This window comes from Lissotriton helveticus, chromosome 5_1 (assembly GCF_964261635.1).
Source record: "Lissotriton helveticus chromosome 5_1, aLisHel1.1, whole genome shotgun sequence".
NCBI classification, from domain to species: domain Eukaryota; kingdom Metazoa; phylum Chordata; class Amphibia; order Caudata; family Salamandridae; genus Lissotriton; species Lissotriton helveticus.
The window spans coordinates 1239430967-1239457414 of NC_136065.1; positions in this window are offsets into that span (position 1 = coordinate 1239430967).

Genomic DNA, 26448 nt, shown 5'->3' on the forward strand with positions numbered 1-26448 from the left:
TCCGTCTTTTCTGATTTTGTGATGTAAGACGTTACATATCGAGCCACAGCAATAGAGTTGTCAGCAACATATTGAATATCCATGTTAGCATTCCACATGGACAAAATGACTGGGTTGTAGTCATTTATGTATTTGGACTCTTCATTTCTTTTCAAGTTGTACGTATTTTTGGTGAACAACCTTTACAACGCAACTTTTACCACGCAGTGCCTTTACGACGCAACTTTTACAACGCAAACCATTACAACGCATTGCGCTGGGGGGCGCTCTAGGATAGGGAATAGGTTTAATGTACTATCCAACACCTTCCCTACTATCCACGGGGACTGGAGTTGGAATAGTAAATTAAACTATTCACTATCCAGCGCCCAAAAGCATTATGAGTTGTAAAGGTATTCGTTGTAAATACCGCGTTGTAAAGGCATGCGATGTAAAAGTATGCGTTGTAACGTCATACATCCCGTGTTTTTCGGTGATTTTCTTGTCACAGTATGTCGCAGTGAAGACATAAAATTGTTCACTCTTCCTTTACATATTACTGGTCGTGGAAATCCAAAACGACATTTTGTGTAGAACTTCTCCTTGGATTTGAACTTTCGACAACAGTACTTTCCACAGCGATGGGTTTGAAAGCCTTGATGTCGTAAATTGTCTTCTTCTGTACTTTTCAGAACAACACATGTGGAATATTGTTCAATGAAACTCATCACTGTGTCATCCGAATCTGTTCCAAATTTGGGAGCATCTTTGATCCATAGCAGCATATGTATGTGAAGAGCACCTCTTGCTTGATACTCCTTTTTCCAAAAGAAAACCAAAACCTCTCCAAGTGGAGGATTTTTTTTGTTTGTGATGAAAGACATCATAGCTTCAAATCGATGATTAAAATACCTACAAACATTAACTGGTTCCAAAGAGCACAGTTCTCCAGGTGTCTTGAATTCTATATTTTCTATGTTTCCATTTGCCTCTCGAAGAAATTCAAGTAAGTCTTCCCAGGCATACTCAGCACAGCTAAGAGTGAGGAACCATGTAGGAATTCCTAAGTTTCTTAGCATACATTTCAATTCCCCATGGCGATGGTACCAATACTCATTCGTACCACGCTGACATGCCATGAGATTGATTAGGTGAGATTCCAAAATACTGTCTTCCACTTGGACTTTATCCATAAAGTTCCTTGCCGAAACATTTTGAAGATGTACTCCAGATTTCAGTATATGGTTCACAGCATAAGATAGCCCAGAGAAGTCACTCTCAAACAGAAGATGAAACAAATATGGAATGCATTGACGAAATCTTGGATCTTCTGCATATTATCTTAAAGTCCGGTATTCCGACGCAGGAATTTGAACAGGTCGGTCATCATATCTTCCACCTTGACCTGTTGGAAACAATTGAGGAAAACAACGAGCTTCCAACCTTTCTTCCCATACACTTATGGGACTTCCTTTGGCTTCTTTCATTTGGAACAACTCAATAGCATTCCCCATTACTTCTTTGGAATGCAGAGGATAAACACTATAATGCTCATAAATCTGTTCACTTCTAGACACATCTACTTTTTCAATCTGTTCAGCTGATGAATCACAGTCCTCTTCTACAGTTGTTTCCTCTTCTCCTACATATACATTTTTGTAGTACTGATTGTTTTTTACTAAATACAACGTTGCCTTTTTGACTTTCCTAACATCCACTAATTCTTGCCAGATTTTCTTACTCTTTGTAGGAACGCCATTAACTAGAATAACTAGAGGTTCCTCTTCCACTTTTTCTACGCCAATGGTGTCAATATTTGTCTTTAAATCTAAAGGCAAATAAACAACTCTTCCCTTTAATCCTCTCTGTAAATCTGAAGGAGGCAATTTCCCTGTCTTACGCTCCAAGCGAACAATAGCCTGAAAAGGATGCACACATTGAATCTGAATACACTCATAGGTATTTAACCCCATCAATTCAGACGGAATCTTTACCAACTCAATATTATTATGTACAGCTCTAGCAGGCATTCTGTTTTTATTTAATTTATTATAACAATATTTACAAATACGCGGATCAGAACCCAAATCAAAACAATTCTCAACCAACCAATAAGTTGCAAAATCCTTCCATTCATTATTATTTTCCATTTCACTTTTAACATATAAATCAACTAACCGAGTCTGATTCTTATAAGGAGTTCGTCGACAACACACACAAGAAAAATTTGGCCTTTCCCTTGAAATGACCTTAAACTTTGTAATTTCATGATCAAAATTTTGAGTACTTACAATCTGTACATTCTTACGGCAGTGTCCTCTTTGTCACCAAAGTAATAAACTCTATTTCTTCACAAATCTTCTTCACATCTAATTCAGATCCATGCAAAAGAGCACTGTTTAACTGTTTTAGCCTAAGTGCTGGACTTTTTGCATAATACAACCTTCTCACTATTTTCCTCACTTTAGTTTTATGCACTCCTAACATCCTAAAATGGTGAAAAGTACTCTGACATACTTTTCTAGAAAGACAAGCCAGTGAATGACCATGCAAACCTGTTTTTCCCTCACTCTACAAGGATCTAAGTCTTGTAACATCTTAAACTTTTGTTTTAGACTTTTCTTACTATATGTATGTAAGAAATTGCAAAACAAATTAATAGAATCCTGTCGCACACTACAAATACTACTACAATTCCAAGTATACATCGGAGCCTTAGCACTTCTCCCTAAAACTTCATCAGCTAACACCTCATCTGCATTTCTAGGCACAATTTTTGCTTTTTCAACTGGACAACCGTCCTTCACCTCATATGCTCGACCACTGGTGTCAACTGCATGCACCAAATCATTATCCTGAAAGTAACTCTCTTCATTAAAAAATGGCTCACTACTATGCTTCCATTCTCCCGAAAAAACATCACAAAAATTAGTTCGATTGATTACTCTTTTCCACTTACATTTTGATTTCAAATCATTGATTGCCTTATCTAGTGTACGAACTCTATTGATTACTAAAATATACAGCTTTCTCTTCACTTCAAAAGCCTGATCAACAAACTTTTCTATTCTTTTCTTTTTCTTGTAAAAAGTTGTTTTCCTATTATATTTCTTAAGAATTTTTAATAAATTCAACACTACTCTGTTACGAAACATTCGTCTACGAATGTCAATAAACTGATTTCTCCTACGATTACCAGACACACTATGATCTCCTTGTACCATTAACCCATTTTTTGGTGACCTCTGCTTTTTCTTTCTAGTTACATCTTGGTTTTTTTTTCCGTAGAAACACTTTCTTGACATTTTCTGCATTTTAACAATTTCCATAAAAATTCCTTGGTTTGCTTACCAGGAGCATTTTTTCTTTTCTCTGAAGATTGTCTTTTGCATGAATCTTCTAATTGAGTCCTCTTGGTCGATAAAGCTTTCTTATAAAATCTTTTTGGGCGGTCTTTCGTAGGCATAATCTATTATGACTCTGTAGATATTTACAATCTGTTGAAAAGAAAAATGTGACATATTATAGACCACTACTAACATAGCACATAGCAAATATATTAACTAAACATTATAAACACTAGTTCACATCTCTCTTGGTGTGTCTCATATCACTCTCTGCCTGCACTATCTCCCTCTTTGCATGCCTCATCTCACTCTCTCCTTCCACCATCTCTCTGTTTGTATGTGTGTGTCATCTCAATCTCTGCCTACACCATCTGTCTGTTTGTGTGTATGTGTCATCTCACTCTCTGTGCCTAAAACGATTTACCATGCTAAATGTTTTTTGCTGAAATGACTGGCTTTAAGATTTTTGACAAGCATCACACTGAGTGTGTATGTGAATTAAGGAATTATATTTTCATCTTTTTCCTTAATGTTAGCTGTGTGTGCTTACAGTTTGTATCTTTTACCTTATACGGTAGACTTCTTTTTAAAGTGTTTCTCATGCTTGAATTCAATGCTGGTATAGAGATAGTGCTAATGGTTTCATTGGGCTTGTAAATATGCTCCTTTTTTACAAGTGCTTTGCGCTACCTTTAACATGGATGCAAGCAGTAAATGTATACAGAGGGATAGGAATAGCCGATAGAAAACAATATGAAATACCGTGAGAGATGCATAAAGTATTTTACTAATGGCATCAATTGAGATAGAATATATAAAAAGAGGGGCATATTTAGAAGCCCCTTGCGCAATGTTTAACATGGATGCAAGCAGAAAATGCATACAGAGTAATAAAATTGGCATTACACTATCTCTATACCAGCATTAATGTTAAAAATTGCACAAGGGGCTTGTAAATATGCCAATGAAACCATTACACTATCTCTATACCAGCATTAATGTTAAACATTGCACAAGGGGCTTGTAGATATGCCTCTCTTTTTTGTATACTCTATCTCAATTTATGCCATTAGAAAAATCCTTTACGCATCTCTCACAGCATTTCATATTCTTGTCTGTGTGCCAATTTTATTACTCTGCATGCATTTTCTGCTTGCACCCATGTCAAACATTGCGCAAGGGGCTTGTAAATATGCCTCTCATTTTTGTATATTCTATCTCAATTTATGCCATTAGTAAAATCCTTTACGGATCTCTCAAAGCATTTCATATTCTTGTCTGTGTGCCAATTTTATTACTCTGCATGCATTTTCTGCTAGCACCCATGTCAAACATTGCGCAAGGGGCTTGTAAATATGCCTCTTTTTTTTGTAAATTCCATCTCAATTTATGCCATTAGTAAAATCCTTTACAGATCTCTCAAAGAATTTCATATTCTTGTCTGTGTGCCAATTTTATTACTCTGCATGCATTTTCTGCTGGCACCCATATCAAACATTGCGCAAAGGGCTTGTAAATATGCCAATGAAACCATTACACTATCTCTATACCAGCATTAATGTTAAACATTGCGCAAGCGGCTTGTAAATATGCCAATGAAACCATTACACTATCTCTATACCAGCATTAATGTTAAACATTGCGCAAGGGGCTTGTAAATATGCCAATGAAATCATTACACTATCTCTATACCAGCATTAATGTCAAACATTGCGCAAGGGGCTTGAAAATATGCCAATGAAACCATTACACTATCTCTAGACCAGCATTAATGTTAAACATTGCGCATGGGGCTTGTAAATATGCCAATGAAACCATTACACTATCTCTATACCAGCATTAATGTTAAACATTGCGCAAGGGCCTTGTAAATATGCCAACAAAACCATTACACTATCTCTATACCAGCATTAATGTCAAACATTGCGCAAAGGGCTTGTAAATATGCCAATGAAACCATTACAATATCTCTATACCAGCATTAATGTCAAACATTGCGAAAGGGGCTTGTAAATATGCCTTTTTTCCAGCTCCGTTTTTTCTTTACAAGTTCAAATTTAACGTTGGTTGGGGAACCCCAAGATATGGTTCTACAACAGCTAGAGAGCTGATAAAATTTGAACCTAGTGAGAGTTCCGTTTGTCAGCCGAGAAAGTGAATCCCACCCCAATAGTTCTGGGCCTTCAAGAACATCCTGCCACTGCATAATACCAGCTATTTTAAGGGGAAGCGATAATTGATCTCTGAGACATTCGGGTGTTCCCGGGGAATCCCATATTGGAGCAAGAGGTGTATAGTAAGGGATGCCTAGTTTTTTTCTTACAAACACCCAGTTTCTCAGAGCCGTGCCCAAGACCTTTAGTCTGACCTTCTTATAGCACTTAGGTTCTCCAAACTTAAATAAAAAAGATTCATGGCCTAGAGGGATGTTATGTAATAGCGCCTGAAACAGTATACCCAAGCAAGATGTATCAGCTTTATCGGCCATTAACCTAAAGTTTTTAAAATGAAAGGCATGGCCAATAGGAATCAATGGCAATTACCGAACCAGTAAATACCGATTTGGTAAAATAACTGAATTGTCAAGGGGGACAGGTTATCACTTTGACACCCTGTTGCACCCCTGATTCTAACTTGTGTGCCATGTCACACACATACATGCTCTTACGGCTTGTATGTGTGCCACATGGCACAAATGTACATGCACAGATGTGCATGGACACAGGAATTCGTTATTTACCACCGAATAGTATTTGGTGGTAACTAACGAATACTTAAGGGCCTGTGGCACTGTTTTCAGTGCCACCTACATCTAGATTTACCAAGGAAGTGCACTGGGGAAAGTGGAGTGCCAATAAATGAAGGCTTACTAACAGGTAAGAAACGGATAACAGAGTGAAGGAAGGAAAATAAGATCAAACACAAAAAAATAAAGATAGAGGGAAACTGACTGAGGTAAAGAGGAGGAGTGGTAGAAAGAGAAAACATACAAGATTACGTGTCAGGGCGAGTTATGTAGAGAGAGAGCAAGGGACTGAGAAAGAGTCACAATAACAGAGTGATAACAAACTTGTTTTTGTTTCTCATACTTACCTTATAAATAATAAAAACTTAGACACTATTGCGAAAAAAGTTTTTTATTTGTTATACTTACCTTCTAAGATATAAAAAAGTTAAGGAAATTATTTTTTAAATATATAATATCTGTAAAACACAAGAAAAAAATAAATTGTAATGCATACAATGTATATTTCACAATACAAGAAAGAAGGAAGAAGATTAAAAGATGAGAAAGTTAGATGGCACACGCAGAGGGACAGATGCCACAGGTAGAGGGTAAAATGGTGCAGGCAGAGAGTGAGATAGAACAAGTAGAAGGTGAGATGGTGCAAGCAGAGGGTAAGATGACACAGGCACAAGTATATATTGTGCAGACAAAGGGTAAGATGGCACACACAGAGAGAAACATGGAACATCCAAAGGAAGACATAGCACAGTCAAAAGAGAGATGGCAAATGAGCGTGAGACAAGGGGAATGAGGACACAGAGGGAGTGAAGGAAAGAGTGAGAGAAGGGGACTGAGTGAGGGAGCAAAGAAAGACAAGTGAAGGAGTGTGGGTGAGTTAAAGAGAGTGAGTGTAAGGGAAGGGCAGTGAGACAGTGAAGGGACAGAGGAAGTAAGGCTAACAGAGAGACAGTGAAGAAAGAGAAGTGAGGATGTCAGAGTTCAATGGGAGTGCAGAAGGAGTAAGTGAAGTGGAGTAAGGTGAGTGAGGAAATGTTAATGAGTAAGGGAGCAAAAGAAGGAAAGATAGGTGAAGGAGAGTAAATCAGATGAACTGAGGAAAGTTAAGTGAGGGAAACAAGAAAGGAGAAGGGGAATGAAGGATGGGAATAAAGGGTACTGAGGGAAGCAGCCTAACGAAACAAGGGAGAGGTGAGTGAGAGAAGGACAGTGAAGTTAAAGAAAGACAAATGATAGAGGGTGTATAAAGTCGAGTGAGTGAGTTATTGACTACACACAGAGGGTGGATGAAGGAGGGATAAAAGGACACTCAGTGAGGGATCAAAAAAAGGAAAATGAGGTAGTGTAGGTGAGGGAAAAGGAGTGACAGAATGAGGTGATTAAAAGAGTCACGCTAAGAGACAGGGAGCGATGGAAGGATAGACAAAAAGAGAAATAAAAAAGTTTTTGGGGTCAGTCGTACTTACCTTATAAATGAAATATCTGTGCAAACAAAAAACAAATCAGTTATAATACATTATTCACAATACAAGAGACAAAACAGGAGAAAAAGGAAAGAGGAGTTAGGGAAGGAAAATGAGGGAGAGGGAAGGGGGAATTAGTGCAGGTGCGTTAACAACAGTGAGTCTAAGAGAGAGGGAGGGATGGAAGAGTACAGAGAAAGTAAGAGGACACAGGGAGTTTTATGAAGGTGTGTTTGAAGTACAGTTAGGTGAGTGACAGAAGAGGAATTAGTGAGTGAGCAAAGGAAGGAAAGAGAGGTGAAGGGGAGTGAAACAGAGGGACTGACTTAACATGAGTGGGTGAGAAGACTAAGAAGAAGGGAAGTGAGGTATAGGGAATGAGGATAAGTAAGGGAAGCAAAATAAAGGGACAGGGGTGACGTAGGGTAGAAGAATGACAGTAAGTTTGACGAAACAGAGGTGATAGAGGATGAATAAAGGTGAGTGAGCATGAGACAAGAAGAGTAAAATAGTGAGGAAATAGAGGGAGTGAAGGAAAGAGTGAGAGAAGGGGACTGAGTGAAAGAGCAAAACAATTCAGTGACAAAATGTGGATGAGTTAAAGAGAGTGAACATAAGGGAAAGGGAGTGAGAAACTGAAGGAATGAAAGCAGTGAGGTTAAGAGAGAGGCAGTAAGGGAAGGATAGAGAGAAACAGAAATAAAAAAGTAATGAAAATGTATTTTTATTAGTCGTACTTACCTTATAAATGTAATATCTGTAGAAGGGAGTAAAGAAATCAGTTATAATATATATTTCACAATACAAAATGCAAATTAACTTGTACAACATGTTAAATGGTTTATTTTTGCTGTTCTCAGAATATATTGATTTTCACTAAAAACAGTGAGTTCAATACTACTCATCATATCACTGCGGGCAAAAAAAAACACAATCAAAATGATTGTGTTTAAAAAACCCATAAAAACTTAGAAAAACATATCTCAAATGTTTTCTTCCAAACAGCAATTTCTAAGATACAGTATCTCAATATTATACTCTCAAACTAAAGTGATATAGAAACATATATTAACCACATTTACCCGAAATACGTAATCTTCATTTATATACCATTCCACATGGCCAAATGGTATATAGAAAGTCCTCTTTTTGGAAATTACTTATTAGTAGTTTTAAACTTCCATTTACCCGACTTTCGGAATGAAAAGTCCAACATCTATTTCATCATCTAACAAAAATTATATTTACACCTCTGACTTACTCTTGATAAACATTTCCTATAATACTGATATCACTCACTATGTGATACACTTACACTACCTCTGTGCCAACTACCAGTTTACTAATTATCTTGATCACTTTCACTCACAAACTAATTTTGAACAACACACTTACTTTTATTAACTGCTCCAATCTTCATTGTCCAATTACTTTCACTAAAATTTGGGTTCTAAAAACACTAGGTAAGAATTTGTTAAGTCTAAAGGCAAACGTTGTTTGAAAATCAATTGAGTATCATTACAAAATTATGTAAAAACATATATTATCAACAATTACCCGAGAAACTCATTTTTCATTGATGTACTTTCCCACATGGCCAAATAGTACGTAAAAATTCCTTGTTTTGCAAAATACTTAATAATACTCTTGACCTTCCATTTCCCCACCTTCTGCATGAAAAGCTCCAATGTCTTTCGTAACACCTAACAATATTTATATCTCCACCCAAGGATGTGTATCATGTCCATAAAACCTTAAACAACCAGTAAACTATCAGAATCTGAACATCATGTAGTATCCTGATGACTAACTTTTATTAATTGCTCCAATCTTTCTAGGCCAATTACTTTTCCTAAAATTTAGGTTGTAAAAACACTAGGTAAGAATTGTTTAAGTCAAAAGGCAAACGTTTTTTGAAAGTCAAAACAGTATCATTACAATAAGTCCAACCGTTTTGACATTTCAAATAAGCTGTATAATGTCCAGATGTTGTGAAGGACCATCATGGAAAATAATTGCTACTGTTACAAAGGTTCTTCCTGAAATTGATAATTGAGAAGCCACAACAATTTTTATTAAAGTTGTTCATTTAGTTCCATCAGGTCTACATCGTTGGAACATTAAAATTACGTACTGTCCATAACTTTGTATAAATAATGTTGATAGCATTGCACAGTTACATTGGGTACAAACCATGTTTTGATCAGCTGCTCTAACTAGATTATTATAAGACACTGATTTGATCTCTATTTCGGTAATTCACAAAATCAACAACATGACCCATTGCTCCATTTACTAAACCTCTTTCCACATTTGAATTCCGTCGTAAAATTATACGACAATTTAAACATACATATAGGGGTCGATTCCGATCCGGTAAAATAAACCGGCGTACGATTCGTATTCGTAGCAGATTCCGTACGAATGGGAAACTACCGTCCGACCAGCCAATTCCGATCCGTTTCCATTGATTTCCGTACGATTTGCAACGACCCGTACGAATAACATTCGTTTACCCGTACGAATAAGCCTCGTGCAGACCACCGTACGAATCGTCATCAGTCCGTACAAACTCACTATTCCGATTCGGAACGAAATGCCTGAGCGAGATACGTACGGGCCAAAGGATTCACGCTTCTACATTGATTCGTACGGGACATTCGCCTCACTGCACGCTCCACCAATACATACTACACGCACACCCCTCGGCCAAGCCTACGCGAACACCCCCACCCGCCAACGGCCCGTACCACTCACTCGCACGCACAAGTACGACACGCACACCCCTCGGCCAAGCCTACGCGAACACCCCCACCCGCCAACGGCCCGTACCACTCACTCGCACGCACAAGTACGACACGCACACCCCTCGGCCAAGCCTACGCGAACACCCCCACCCGCCAACGGCCCGTACCACTCACTCGCACGCACAAGTATGACACGCACACCCCTCGGCCAAGCCTACGCGAACACCCCCACCCGCCAACGGCCCGTACCACTCACTCACACGCACAAGTACAAAACGCACACCCCTCGGCCAAGCCTACGCGAACACCCCCACCCGCCAACGGCCCGTACCACTCACTCGCACGCACAAGTACGACACGCACACCCCTCGGCCAAGCCTACGTGAACACCCCCACCCGCCAACGGCCCGTACCACTCACTCGCACGCACAAGTACGACATGCACACCCCTCGGCCAAGCCTACGCGAACACCCCCACCCGCCAACGGCCCGTACCACTCACTCGCACGCACACCCCTCGGCCAAGCCTACGCGAACACCCCCACCCGCCAACGGCCCATACCACTCACTCGCACGCACAAGTACGACACGCACACCCCTCAGCCAAGCCTACGCGAACACCCCCACCCGCCAACGGCCCGTACCACTCACTCGCACGCACAAGTACGACACGCACACCCCTCGGCCAAGCCTACGCGAACACCCCCACCCGCCAACGGCCCGTACCACTCACTCACACGCACAAGTACGACACGCACACCCCTCGGCCAAGCCTACGCGAACACCCCCACCCGCCAACGGCCCATACCACTCACTCGCACACACAAGTACGACACGCACACCCCTCGGCCAAGCCTACGCGAACACCCCCACCCGCCAACGGCCCGTACCACTCACTCGCACGCACAAGTACGACACGCACACCCCTCGGCCAAGCCTACGCGAACACCCCCACCCGCCAACGGCCCGTACCACTCACTCGCACGCACAAGTACGACACGCACACCCCTCGGCCAAGCCTACGCGAACACCCCCACCCGCCAACGGCCCGTACCACTCACTCGCACGCACAAGTACGACACGCACACCCCTCGGCCAAGCCTACGCGAACACCCCCACCCGCCAACGGCCCGTACCACTCACTCGCACGCACAAGTACGACACGCACACCCCTCGGCCAAGCCTACGCGAACACCCCCACCCGCCAACGGCCCGTACCACTCACTCGCACGCACAAGTACGACACGCACACCCCCCCAACAAGCGTACGCGAACACCCCCACCCGCCAACGGCCCCTACTACTCACTCGCACGCACAAGTACGACACGCACACCCCCCCAACAAGCGTACGCGAATACCCCCACCCGCCAACGGCCCGTACTACTCAAACGCACGCACAAGTACCGCAAGCACACATAACGCCAACACCAAAACGACCACAAGGACCTTGCTAACGAGTCGCACTACCACACTGAACATGTCTCCTGTGTACACACCTTTGACAATCAATGTCCTGGTCACAGCCAAGCAGCCAAACAGAGGACAACACCAACACCCACCCCATATAACACCCACACCAACAATTCACATTAAGCCACACCCACCAATTGACCAATAAAAGGGACCACACATACAACCCATCATCCTTTGCAACATACCCATTCTTGCGAGGAAACAGAGAGCACACCAACAATTGCAGCCACATACCTTCACACATACACCCTATCACATCTACACCAACACCACCCCCTTCACAATCACAAACACACACCCTCATCCATACACACCATCACACCCTCAATCACATACACCTCACACCATGACCACACCCAAGAATCCAAAATTCACTAACCCGGAGATGGAGATACTTACTGATGAAGTCATCAGAGTCGAGCCGCAGCTGTTTGGCGCATTGGTCAGACAGACCAGCGTGGCAGAAAGAACACGCCTGTGGGAGAGGATTGTAGACCGGGTCAATGCTGTTGCACCCATCAGACGCACCAGGGATGATTGCCAGTCCAGGTGGTACGATCTGCGGAGGATGGTGAAGAAAAAGATGGCACAGGATTACGCCAATGCACACCACACTGGAGGCGGTGGTCCCCGCAGACCTCCTGTATACCAGCCCTGGGAGGAGAAGGTCATGGTCCTACTGCCAGCGGTGGGAGTACATGGAATAGAAGGAGCCATTGAGTCTGGTGAGTGTACAAAAAACACAAGTTACATGGGTAGACTAACAACAGTGCCCAGCAGCATGGGGTGGGTGGCCATGACTCCAAGCAGTACACAACCAAATGGTGGTAGTTGCAAGGGGGAGGCACATAGGGTGCAATGTGTAGGGTAAGAGGCTGCTCTCATGCCATATGTCCCAGGGACACACACAAGCATAATGACCAATGCACAGGGATAGGTAAATATCACACAAGATACAACACCACATCTTCTAAATATTTACTATTTGCTGACACACCTTACAGAGATGCATCATTTTGTGACAAAGTAAGGCAGTGTAGCAAGAGAGCAAGCACAATCTACCTGTCTCCATCCCTGTCTCGCCCTCTGTCTCTGTCTCCCTCTGTCGCCCTCTCCCTCTGTCGCCCTCTGTCGCCCTCTGTCTCCCTCTCCCTCTGTGTCTGTCTCCCTCTCCCTCTGTCGCCCTCTGTCTCCCTCTCCCTCTGTCTCCCTCTGTGTCTGTCTCCCTCTCCCTCTGTCGCCCTCTCCCTCTGTCTCCCTCTGTGTCTGTCTCCCTCTCCCTCTGTCTCCCTCTCCCTCTGTCTCCCTCTCCCTCTGTCTCCATCAGTCAGTGTTTGTCCCTCTGTCACCTCAACGCACATCCCTGGGGCACACACACAGTTGCACACAAGCACTGCACAGGCCTCACAAACTCCATAGAGCTGAATGTTAAGGGATGTCTCACAAGTACCAGCAAACATCTGCTATGTGCCTGTAAGACACCCACCATTTGCTGTCAACACTGTACTGTGTCAGGACACACATTTCAGAAAGCTCTATAGTACACAATGGGCACAGGTGTAGGCAGCACAAGTCCCTCCTGTGCTCATTGCTAACACAAACATCAGGACAAGGTCACACATCCTGTGCACCAACACAAAGCCACCATTATGGCAGCATGCCACATGAGGGGACAGCCAAATCATGAACAATGGACGCTTGCAATTCTCAAACAAAGTAATAGCATGGCCTGTTGTACACAACCCTTACAGAAACTCATCCCCGGGGGACAGGCGTTGTATTGCAACACTGTCCCAATTGCCATGTACCACAACAAAACACGTACTCATATGAACATGCATACAACTCATACATGCACATAACAGAAGCTCCAGTCCATTGTGCCCCTCTAAAAAAGCTTGTGCCCCATCTCATTACCTTTGTGGATGTACATAAGTACCAACATGGACATGGGTATTGACAAGGTGATGCGTCTTAGAGAAGTGCCAAGTTCTAAAGCCATGATCTAGAAGTGGGTGTACAGGTCCAGCGGTGTTGGCATTGTTTGGACAGCATGGAACAGCAAAAGACATCCATAGTAGTAGCTGACATGCTAAATAATGATGCTCTGTCTCTTACATCAACATGCTGCATCTAAAGTCTGTGCATGCTTGACGCACACATAAGAATTTTCACCATATCCAGGATGTTGCGTGTAACTTACAAATGCTTTACACGTGTGGTGCCGGCAACACAAGACACAGCAATGGCTGTGTCAGTCATTGTCAAGAGATTGGAAGAATGTAAATACCACATTGTACAATTGTTTTTTCTACCACTAAATACACAACTGTACAATGTCAACAATGTATAGCTTGTGGAACAGTGATGCTGATAATGGATAACCAAACCACATGTCACTTGATATTGCCTTAACAGTGTCTGTCTCTCCCACACACAGGGCAACGTGCGGATCTCCCCCCCAGACAGGGGGGCCAAGGATCCCAGTCCCAGGCTCAGCAGGACCCAGACCCCACCGGCAGCGCCGTCCCTCAACGCACTGTGGATGACCCCAACCAACCTGGCTCCTCTGGATCCCAAACCCCTGCAGCAACTGTACCAGCTACATCTCTGCCAACCACCGGACCTATTCCCACCACATCCCAGCAGACAGGTCAGAGCCCTGCCCATGATTCACAAGAGAGCCAGTCTGAAAATGAGGGACACCCTTTGGCGGGCGCCCCTGAGGTTGGTGACAACCTCCACCCTCCCAGCACTCGGGGGGCCCGTCGATCGGATGTGCCCACAAGCGCAGGCCGTGCTCATGTGGGTCAGGGTGGTGGGAGTGGCGCAAGGCGGAGGCGAGAATCTGGGCAGTCAGCTGCAGGGACCGGTATGGCTGAACTCGGTAACATCCTTGAGGCATACCAGCGGGACACCAGTGAGGTAAGCCAGCTTGCGGAGACCCTCAACCAGGTCAAAGAACAGCAGGCAGAGCTAATAGCCAGGCAAGACCTGCATTATGGACGGGTGGAGGCACACCAGGCTCAGCTCTTGATGGTGCATAGGGAAATTGTCCATGTGCTACGTCAGATGGCTGCCAACATGCAGCCCCCTCCCTGTGTCACAAGGCCAGCAACATCACGGCAAAGTGCAACACCAGCCACAGGAAGGGAGGAGAGGGAGGAGGAGGAACCCTCTGACGTAGCGTCCCATGCACCGTCCATGCCTGCACATGAGGGTCCCCCAAGGAAGGTGGGTCGTCCACGGCGAAGACGTTGAGGGCCTGTGGCCCATGGACTTCTCCCAGGACACTGGACCTGGCATATAGCCCCTGGGTGCAACAGCATCCCCTATGAGATTCTCCCACATGGACTTGCTGGTCCCAGTCTGCCCAATGATGTCAGGCACTGTGGGCTGGACTCTGTTGACTGAAACAGTAAGGCATCTCATCTCCAGCTGTGAATTTTGGATTCCCCCCCTTTCTGTACAGTACCTATTCACGTTTCATGCACTAGAGCACCCAATAAATAATGTAAACATCATACGCATTTGGTGAGTAATCTTTGAAACAGCATACATGTATATGTGTCTGCAAATGTCATAAATGCAAGGTATACAACAAACAGCAGTCATCCACACACTTGGATCAGAATCTGAGTGAGGACACACATTGGTCAGAAATTTCCACAAACTATATACATGGATGGTAAGACACACCTCTGTGGGACAGTCAATGCTGGAGGGGGGATTGAATCCCAATACTGCTAGCACAGGCAGGCCCAGGAGAGTCACTTTGAGGAGTACATGTCAGTGTCACAAAAGTAGTAGTCCATGTAGGGAGTACCTACAACTGTGTCCTCAGGTATGTGAGCTACCATCAGCATGATGCATTACTGTGTATGTGATTAATGCCACACAGGATAACGGTGGCAGGACAGACTGTGGGCAATGGGCTGGAGCACTCTAGACAAGCACACCTGATTAGGTGACCTACCCCTATAGAGCTACAAGTACTATACTACTGTAATGGGAGCAACGCATACAGAACAACGACACACATCAGACAAATACCAACCCCGGAACGGCCAAATCACACCACACCCAAGAGACAGGGTCATGGTGTGTGTCCCATGTGCCAACTTGACTGACTGTGACAGCAATGTTGAAGTGGTGTGAGCATGTTGTGTTCTGGCACGTGACTGTAAGCTAACTGTTTTCTGATCTAGTGGTGTTGACAAGCTAACACTGTACAATATTGTGCCTATGTAAGGTGTGTGTGTGTTGGACACGCCACATGACCTGGTGGTACGTAGACCCAATGTCATGTGAATCTGCATAGTCGTACCAGTATGTGTTGCACACACACGCATAGCAGCAGCTATGGCTGAGTACAAAGCATTTTTATAGCACGAGGGTGAATGTCTGGTGTTGTCTGTGTGTAGGGTGGCTGGAGCATGCTCTATTAATGGATGGAAGGAGGGTCATCCTGTAGGTGTCTGTGTTCCTGGATAGTGTGCGCTGCATGTTGGCTGTGTATGCAGCTGCAGCAATGAGTGAAGACATGACGGCAGGAGGGGTGTGACTAATTGCTAAACAAACACATAACACAAGGGCACCCGCAATGCACAAAGTGACATGTGGATGTGAAGGCAGGAGTGTCTGCCTCACTCAGGATCACTGACAACAAAATGGCACAGTAATCACCACACATCACAGTCACTGGATCAGGGCCCTTGCGGTCAAGTGGGGCACAAGACACACAGCGTCAGCATGTGTATACAAGAGCTAGTATGTTCAAATCAAAACTGCACCAACAAAGACATGTACCTCACACACAACATAATATTCTAGCCTTCACCCACCCCATGCGTGTGGTCAATATACAGTTACACACCTAAGAAGCATGAGGTAACTACGTTCAAAATTGTATATGTGCACATTAGACGGACATGTGTGTTGAGCCACAAGCAGGCACTATATTCTGTAGGAGTCTGACGTCATGTACAACATGATAATCTACATTGTGAGCCCATGGAGCTTTCACAATCATACATGTGCACTGTCAATAAGTCCAATTTACACTAATCATGATGTCACCTGTAATGCCGCTTTACGAATACCTACAAGGCTGTCAACGACTGGCCGTACCTTTCTTCATCAGACTGGTGTGATGCTCTAAGGGTTCCACCTCCAAATAGCCCATTGGTCTGAGTACAAACAACAGACACAAAAGGGTGATCAGGCGAGGGAAGGAGAGGATGGGAACTGCTGGGAGGGAGACCTGAAACAGAGGCAATTAAGCATTAGGACAACATTCTCATGTCACAGACACTTCAAAAACCTCATTAGCTACACTGTACCAGTCACACCTGTGAAGTGTACTGTCTGGTGAAAAATAATGATGATTAATCATGCCATCACATCAGATACGATGCTGTGACACAGACACATAAAAACTGGGACAGTCTGTCATCCATTAGAGTCATGTGTAACGCTCACAAGTGAGCACCCATGCTAAAAGATCTATGTAGTATAAACACATTCCCAGGCACAGATGAGGTGGACCTCAGTAACAAATGGAAACATATGGAAATCCAACAACCGCTAACTCTAAAGTCTGTATCTGATATTGGATAGCCATAAGGGCCATGTGGGCTAACTTGAGCAAATCCACTACAGCTGTTAGTATCACATATGATGAGGAAGCTAATGATCGACATGCAATGAAGGCACTCTGTAGCCAGTCTTTTGGTGTGTCAAGTATGCATCACAATGCTAAACATGATATGCAGGTACAATATATATTAAGTGCAAGTGATGTCCATCCAAGCTACATAATCAGACCCTACCATAGCACAGTAATGGTGCCGGCGACCAGAGATTCATGTGAATGACCGCACTCCACTGGTGCAACACAAAAATTCACATATGCATCTTTCACACTTTTTACTTAGTCATGATAAACATACATGGCATCATGTGCATCTAAACATCACTGCTACTCACTGTGAAGGCTGGCGTAGCAATATTCTCAACCAGCACTGAGGTAACGACATGACAGTGACATGATATACTGCTGCAAGGGGCAATGCATCCATGTTAACTGATTCACAGGACAGTTGTCTTAAGATGTGGAACATACACTGGGCAACACCGACACCACATGGTTTTATGGTAATCACACTGGACTGCCCCACAAGCTGGAGGTGAGGATCCAGTCACATTCTAATGCACACAGTGAGGCTGCAATCCCCCACAGAGTCCGTGGTTGTGACCTCTGACACAATGTCATGCCATGGTATGTGCAATGTTGCTGTGGCAATGTCTACACACATTGATGCATTCACCAGAGTATCAAAGTACAACAGATGACAGAAGGGGTGACTATCCTGTCATGGGAGTGACCATACATGTCATAAGGTACATAATGGAGTAGCATGTATGCAAGGTGACACTACATGCACATGAACATGTACCACACGTTTCTACACATACCAACGGTAAACAGCCTCATATGAGTCCTTACCCAAATTGACTTCTCAACATGTCCAAGCATGCTCCGTTGATGTGGCTGACGTTGCAATCATAATGAGCAGTAGCAGGATGACCACGATGTACCCCAACGGACAACAGGCAGGGCGAGCTGTGGATGAGAGTGGCACACAAGGGGTCAAGTTCTGTATAATGTCATTTTGTCAATGTCTGTTGAATAGCCAGATGTAGTATGACACCTGTACATTCCAAGTGCACACATAGCACGTATGTGTGTAGCATTACAACTGAACATGTGACACAGCACAACACACATCCAATTGATCTTGCTTACAGTCTGTTGCATACACAGCATGCTACCCATGCAACTCTATAGTCCATCTCTTACATAACAGATGAAATGACTCACCATCATGAAAAGAAGTTGCGGATGAGGTGACCGCGGATATCATCTTCACCCTCCTCGTCACTGGCATCCTGGCCAAGGCCTTCATCCTCAACGGGCGGATGTTCCAGCTCATCAGGATCCAGGTAGAGTGGCACAGCCTTCTCCACTGCCATGTTGTGTAGCATGCAGCACACGGTGAAGATGTCACACACCTTGCGTGGGCTGTATTGGAGGGCTCCGCCTGTCTTGTCCAGGCACCTGAACCGGCTCTTCAGGAGTCCAAAGGTCCGTTCGATCACCTGCCTGGTCTTCACATGAGCATTGTTGTAACGCTGGTCTGCAGCTGTCCTGGGGTTGCGTAGCGGAGTCATTAGCCACGGCATGTTTGGATATCCAGCGTCTCCTGCAATTTGACATCATGTACAAGAGTGAATCATATGATGCAGATCATGAAGTTGTGACATACTGACATGCAGAGCTCACAGTGTATACTCACCAACTAGACATGCCCGGTGGTTGTGCAGCTGCAGCATCATCTGTGGTACCCTGCTACGCCTCATGATGAAAGCATCGTGGCACGATCCTGGATAACGTGCACAAACATGTGAGATAATCATGTTGGCAAGACACACCACCTGGGCATTTATCGAGTGGTAGTGTTTCCTGTTGCGATACGCTTGCTCCTGAGCCTGTGGTGGGACAAGAGTAACATGTGTACCATCAATTGCACCAATTACATGTGGCATGCGGCCCAGGGCATAGAATTCCCCCTTGACATCTGTCAACTCTTCTGGAGTAGGGAATGTAATGAATTCATCAAGGTGGAGCAACATTGCTCCCAAAACATCACCCAATACCCGGCTAAACATGGTCTGAGACATCCCTCCCACATCAGCTATGGTAAATTGGAAGGTACCTGTGGCAAAGAAATGGAGGGCTGCCATCACCTTCGCCTTGGGTGTCAGTGCAGTAGGATACCTGTGGCGTGGTTGTAGGTGAGCCTCAAGCCTGCCCGTCAGGTCCTTGATCAACTGTCTCCCGAACCTATATCGACGGATGCAGTTGCGCTCCCTCATGGCTTCCAAGTCAGGCAATTGCCTTTCCAGAGGGGGTGCCCTGCAAGACACAATTTTAAGGAAATGTCTTCAACTGTCTGACTAAGACTATAACAATGTACATGGCACAAGCAACACTGCTTGAAATAATGTAGACAATTTGGAGTGTGGCGTGGGATACACACTGATGCCAGCTCCCACACACTCCTCCGTGGCAAAGGTAAATACCTGTAGTGTGTGGAATGGATGTGACATGCATACAAACGATCAGATGTAAAGGTCTTAGTGACCATGACAATGTATCATGTCAGTGAGACACGTCATGTCAATGTCAGTAGGAGGTTGTCTGCTCATCCAGAGGGCTGACTGCAATACACACACACACCACAAGTGCAATCATTTGCACTGTTCAGCCTTAGTCATGTTGCGGTGTGTACTTTCAGTGACAATGACATGACCATCATCATACAGCATGATAATTACATTTGTCTCTGATGGTCTGTGATGCCATCACACATGTGAACGGGTCATTCACACACGTGGCATGGTGTGTGTACATTATTCACCCTGCCATCACAGCAAGGACACAACATAGATGCTCCTACAGCAGATGCACAGTACTTTCAAGGACTAGTTACTTACCTTTTGTAAACCAATATCTGTAAGGAACAGTAGGCAGTAGCAAAGTGTCACATTTCAGTACATACATAGCTTAGGACTCATTAGCCTCCCTGGGTGCCATCGATCTGACCAGTGAGTGGTGGCAATCCAGGCCACACCGGAACAAAACCAGTGTTGTAGATTGGCATCCGACAAGGGCGTGGCCACGTTTTGGCCGTACCTACAACGCATACACTGGCAGCTGTTACACAAACATATCCCACAGAGAGTGTGGGTAGCAGGCAAAGATGCATGTCAAGTAGCTAAACATCACTCCCAGAGTCAGGGAGGATGATGACATCTTTGCGTAGTGCCTGTACCTCTTGTATACCCTCTACAGCATAGCAAACGGGAATGTGTTCTGTGGTTTTGAGGCCTGCATGCAGATGCTTCCTGGGATGGGGTGGTAGGACAGGGAACATGGTCAGTCCGGGTAGGGCAGTGGGGGTCTGACAACGTGCCTATGTACAGAGAAACATGATGCGTGGCTGTACATGCTTGCCAATATACATACAGTACTTTCATCAAGATAGGCCTGCAGAGGCTCAGCGTAGCGTTAGTGTAGTTGAAGGACCTGAGTGACAAGTTGGTCCTCACCGCAGCAACAGGGAGATGAAGGGCCATGGTTCCAACCGCCCACATAAACACTACACTGAACGTTGCCCAATCATCCAAATACATCTTTTGAGTTGAGACATCACCTGTGTCTGGCTAGGTGTCCACAACACTCGCATCCCCAGTCCACCTGTCCTGTGGTCTTGGGACTGACACTCACGTGCCACTGGGTCTTCTTGACCCTCCCAATACTCATTAGCGCCAATTGTAATGAGGTGTGGCCAGCTCATTGATGTTTACATTCCCATGCAGCATTAAGAGCGGTGTTCTGCCACACAGTTACCACAGCGGAGCCGTACAGTGTGTGGTATCGGGGCCAGCACCACCCCAGAATGGCGCCACGGCTGACACCTGGGGGAGATCTGACAGTGAGGTTGTGAGTTGAACCAGCGGGGACCAGGATGAACATTCCGATCATGTCTGTCACAGCGGTTCTGGGACGTATGCACCGCCTGCGTCCGTCACTCAGCGAGTGATGGCGTCAGGGGCATATCAACAGAGGCGCAACTGCCCCCTGACGGGTACGGTGGGCCAGAAGCTGATGCGGAGTCAGTGGGCGGGGTGAGGGACATCATGGACATGAGGAAGTGCACTTACTCCTCCTGTGTCACATGCAGGGCTGGGACCGTAGGTCGTGGTGCTGGCTACGATGGCTGGTATTCTGATGGAGCCGTGTGGTCGCTGTCACCCTAATCCCATGCAGCATTGCACTTGCATCATGGTTATTTGTTAATGCAATTACACATCTCTGACTTCTTTTGTTTACCTGACGAGTTTGGCCTGGGGAATGATGTACTAATAAGGGGCTCACATGTCTCCACACCCACACACATGCACTGGTCCTACATCCCAACCATGAGCTATTGTGGTGCTGTGCCAACTGCTGGAGTCTGAGTGGCTTGTGGGACATATCACACCTGGATTCATATGTCAGGTCCCCGCAATTGGTGCAGCTCTTGTTGTTGTGCCTGACGTGAAAACCGTGGAGACACAGACGGTGAGGGTCACTCACCAACATGAGGCCTTTTCATTCCTCACAGGCTTTGTAAGTGACATCCCTATTGGCACGGTCTTGAGTATGACAATAAAAGGTAAATGTTCAGAAGTGTTAGTACAATGATTTAGGGTACAAAATGTGTAAGCTTTAACTTAGACCGGACCTGCGTTGGTGTTGAGAAACAGACAGAGGACCTGACGTGTGGACGCAGAGGTGACATATGACTACTCAGATAACGTCATCAGGGCACACACAACGCCAAGGATACTTGCAGAGCCAGAGGATTTACACACCAACACACAAGTGTACGGTATTACGGAAATTGCCATGTCCAGGATGACATGTGGGGATATTCTGAGGTGAGTAATACTTTACTGACCTGTTCATGGCATATGCTAACAGCATGCACAATGTAGCACATGGCACACACATGACGTGGTCACACAGGGTCATGCTGTGCGGCTATGACACCTCTGTGACAGTGGGCATGTTCCTGTCATCATGTGCCAGTTCCCTGTACTGAATCGTGGCCCATTTCAGTGTTCATGTGCCTCGCTACATGTTGCAGACGTTAATCGTGTTGAAATTGTTGAATGCATGTGATGCACATGTGCATCATGATTGATGACATGTTGTGCAAGCTATTCACACATCAACTGAGGCACAGGGTCACAACCTCTGTGCTTCTTCACTGTCTGCCAAACCTGGCACATACTGATGTATGTGTGCCATGCTGATGTATGCATCCACATGGTTGACATGAGTGTAGACTACATCCCTGCTGTGTGATTTCCTGGTGTGACTCTCCCAATGGTGACATGAAGGTGGACAGGGACGCAGCCTACACAATCGTTCACTTGACCATGTCTGACGCAATGTACGCATCGTTTCCCTATCGCCTTTAGGCTCTACGCGAGCTAAGCGTACCCCAATGGTACGTGCGTGTGTACGCATCGTTTCCCTATCGCCTTTAGGCTCTACGCGAGCTAAGCGTACCCCAATGGTACGTGCGTGTGTACGCATCGTTTCCCTATCGCATTTAGGCTCCTATCGCATTTAGGCTCTACGCGAGCTAAGCGTACCCCAATGGTACGTGCGTGTGTACGCATCGTTTCCCTATCGCATTTAGGCTCTACGCGAGCTAAGCGTACAATGGTACGTGCGTGTGTACGCATCGTTTCCCTATCGCATTTAGGCTCTACGCGAGCTAAGCGTACCCCAATGGTACGTGCGTGTGTATGCATCGTTTCCCTATCGCATTTAGGCTCCTATCGCCTTTAGGCTCTACGCGAGCTAAGCGTACCCCAATGGTACGTGCGTGTGTACGCATCGTTTCCCTATCGCCTTTAGGCTCTATACGAGCTAAGCGTACCCCAATGGTACGTGCGTGTGTACGCATCGTTTCCCTATCGCCTTTAGGCTCTACGCGAGCTAAGCGTACCCCAATGGTACGTGCGTGTGTACGCATCGTTTCCCTATCGCATTTAGGCTCTACGCGAGCTAAGCGTACCCCAATGGTACGTGTGTGTGCACGCATCGTTTCCCTATCGCCTTTAGGCTCTACGCGAGCTAAGCGTACCCCAATGGTACGTGCGTGTGTACGCATCGTTACACCATTCAATGTGTAGCATTGGCAATGGCAATGTCACCATACTTGTGTGTGGATTTTAAAAAATGCATAGGGAACAACTAGGGGAACAGTGTACTGTTCAAAATGCAACCAGGTTGTCATGGATACAGAGTTTTTTTAAACTCCTACAGGTGTCCTGGAAGAATCAGTTAGCAAAAAGTATACAATGTTGCGAAAGTTGTTGTTCTGCTCTGGCTCTATTTTCAAACCATGCATATGTGTGTAATGGGCTTAGGTGTGATGTGATTGGATGGAACATAGGATGCAAATTATGGTGGCCTATCACACACTACTCCTTGGACTCACAGACTCTCTGCAGCACAGATATAAGGCTGCATGTGGCTGTGGGAGGGCGCTTGCCTGCACAACATTGGTGTGCTAACCACAGCTGCTGTCTCTGAATCCTCTGGACCCTGATCAGCTGAACATGGAGAGGGCACCTGCATTCACTGATGGTGAGAACAAGGCCCTGCTGGATGCCCTCCTGCCAAACTTCAGCAAGCTGTATGGGAGACCAGAGGATCAGGTGAGTGATGTGTGCAATACCTTGGAGTGTGCACCTGTTGTGTGTGTGACATCATAGCCACTGTGTAGTAATAGTGGATAGATGCAATTTTGTTGTGAGTGAGTGCCAGGGTGCACAGTGTTGTTAGAAGAGAGTTATTTGTTGTAGTGTGGTGTGTGACAGCATGTCACGTGCTGCATTGCACCCAGATATAGCATATATTGTTCAGTGAGTGTCATGCTCAAATAGTGTTTTACAACCCTCATGTAATCTGTTGATTTTCAATGTCATGCAAAGCGGTTGTGTTAGCACACAGGCCACATACTCCTGGACAATGATGCTAATGTGTGTGCCATACGTTGCCCTGTTGTCCTCATGTATTTTGTGCACATATGGGTGTCTTGGGAACATGCACCAGGTATACTGATGTTCTGTAACTTTACATTTGTGACAGGTATCTGCCTATGAGAAGGGTGAAATCTGGGTGGACATCGCCAGGGCTGTCCGGAGAGAGGGGGGCCTCGCAGGAGGCTTCGAAACATAAAGAAGAGGTGGCAGGACATCCGGTGCTGGAGCCGCCGCATCGCCCGAGTCCAGCTGAAGCTGGAAGCTCCACGCCGGCATGGCGGCAGCCGCCAACTCACCCCCAACATGCTCCGGGTCCTGGAAGTGGTGTTCCCAGACCTCCATAGGCAGTTGCAGGAGGGACAGCAGCACGAAGGGGGTAGGTACATGTCTGTTTGTAGTCATGTGTGTGTGAAATGGTACCTGAAGAGCTCTAAGGCATGGTCACACTCCCATAGTTTGAGTGGTGTGGTCAGACAGGCAGTTAATGCATTGGAATTCGATTGTCCCTCTGTCAGCAGCTGCTTCTTTACATGCCTTGACCTACTCCACAGTAGAGGTTTGCTTTGGCTAATGCTTGTTTTTGACATGTACTCCTATGGTGCAGTGTCTCAGATTGCATCTTCCTTTGCACATCATCATGTTGTAGGGGGGTATGTGACACCTGTTCGTACCTTAAATGTAGCACCACATGTGCACTATGTCTGCCCTTCTTCATATTGTGGCACTGTTCTTGAGTCTCAACAAGTGTTTTATGCACAAGTCAGCCTCAGTGGCCTTTGTCCATGGTACACTTTCTAATTATCTTGTGTTAGCTACAGGTGCACAATGTACATGTGCTATATTTTGGGCTTCTGCATACTCACACTGGGCAGTGCGTGTGTGCATATTCTCAACATCTGTGGCATGTTCTTTGTACATAGTATTGATGGTTTGCCACACAATGTGACTTTGGATGTACAAAGCGGTGATGGCAGTGTGAGGTGCTGGAAGACTTGTTTCAGGTCCCAGGATGGCATCACATGGCAGTTCGCCCAGGACTTTTCTAATGTGGCACAGAGTCAAAGGGAATCAAACATGACCAGGTCTTGATTTGGGTGGCAGGGTTGGCTAATGAACTGTTATGCATCATCAGCTATCCTGTTGTCAGGCAGTGGATCATCATTGTGTCTCTCATACAAGTATTTTCCTTGCCTATACCTTGTCTCCTACCTTACATTGAGCTTTGTGTCTCTGACATTTCTCCACAAGTAAAATTGTCATTATGAAGAGTTATGTGTCATGTGACTCATGATGCATGCCATGTTGAGGAATGAGGCCAAATGATTTGCAGCTGATATGTCTGATGTGTACAAGTGACTGATATGTTTTCATTCTTCTCCTTGCTCACAGCATCATCATCTGAATCTGGAGGAGACACAGGCGCGGACCAGGCGGAGGGACACACCGACAGTGCCACCTGCTTTGAGGTGTCAGAGAGAGGCAGTGGCACAGAGTGGGAGGAGAGTCTGCAGGCCGAACGACATGTGACTGACACATCTTACCATGCCGACGAATCCGAGACAGACTCTCAGGAGGGGGGGGGAATATGCAGCAATGGTCACTCATTCATCTTCGGCTGCCCTCCCCTCCTCCAGTCCCATCTCCAACCTCCCAGTCCTTGGTGTGCCTAGGGTCCGTGCTAGCCCCCGTGTCTCCTTTGTTCCCGGCACCGCAGCCCCTGCCCCTGTGTCCCCTGCTGCCCTCAGTGTTGAGACAGTGGACCTACTCCGGCAGATTGCTGTAGGTCAGACATCCATGCTGTCTGTCCTCCATGAACATACACAACTGATGACACAGGTGGTGTCGTTCATGGAGGGCATGTCATCAGCCATGTCTGATCTGCGTCGGAGTGTGGCTGCCATTGAATCAACACTGACGGCACCTCTCTACACCCAGCAGCATCTGTCCCCCCCCTCCTTCAGAGCCATCCACCTCTGCCTCTCACATACCTACACAGCATACACGCACACGCCACAGGTCA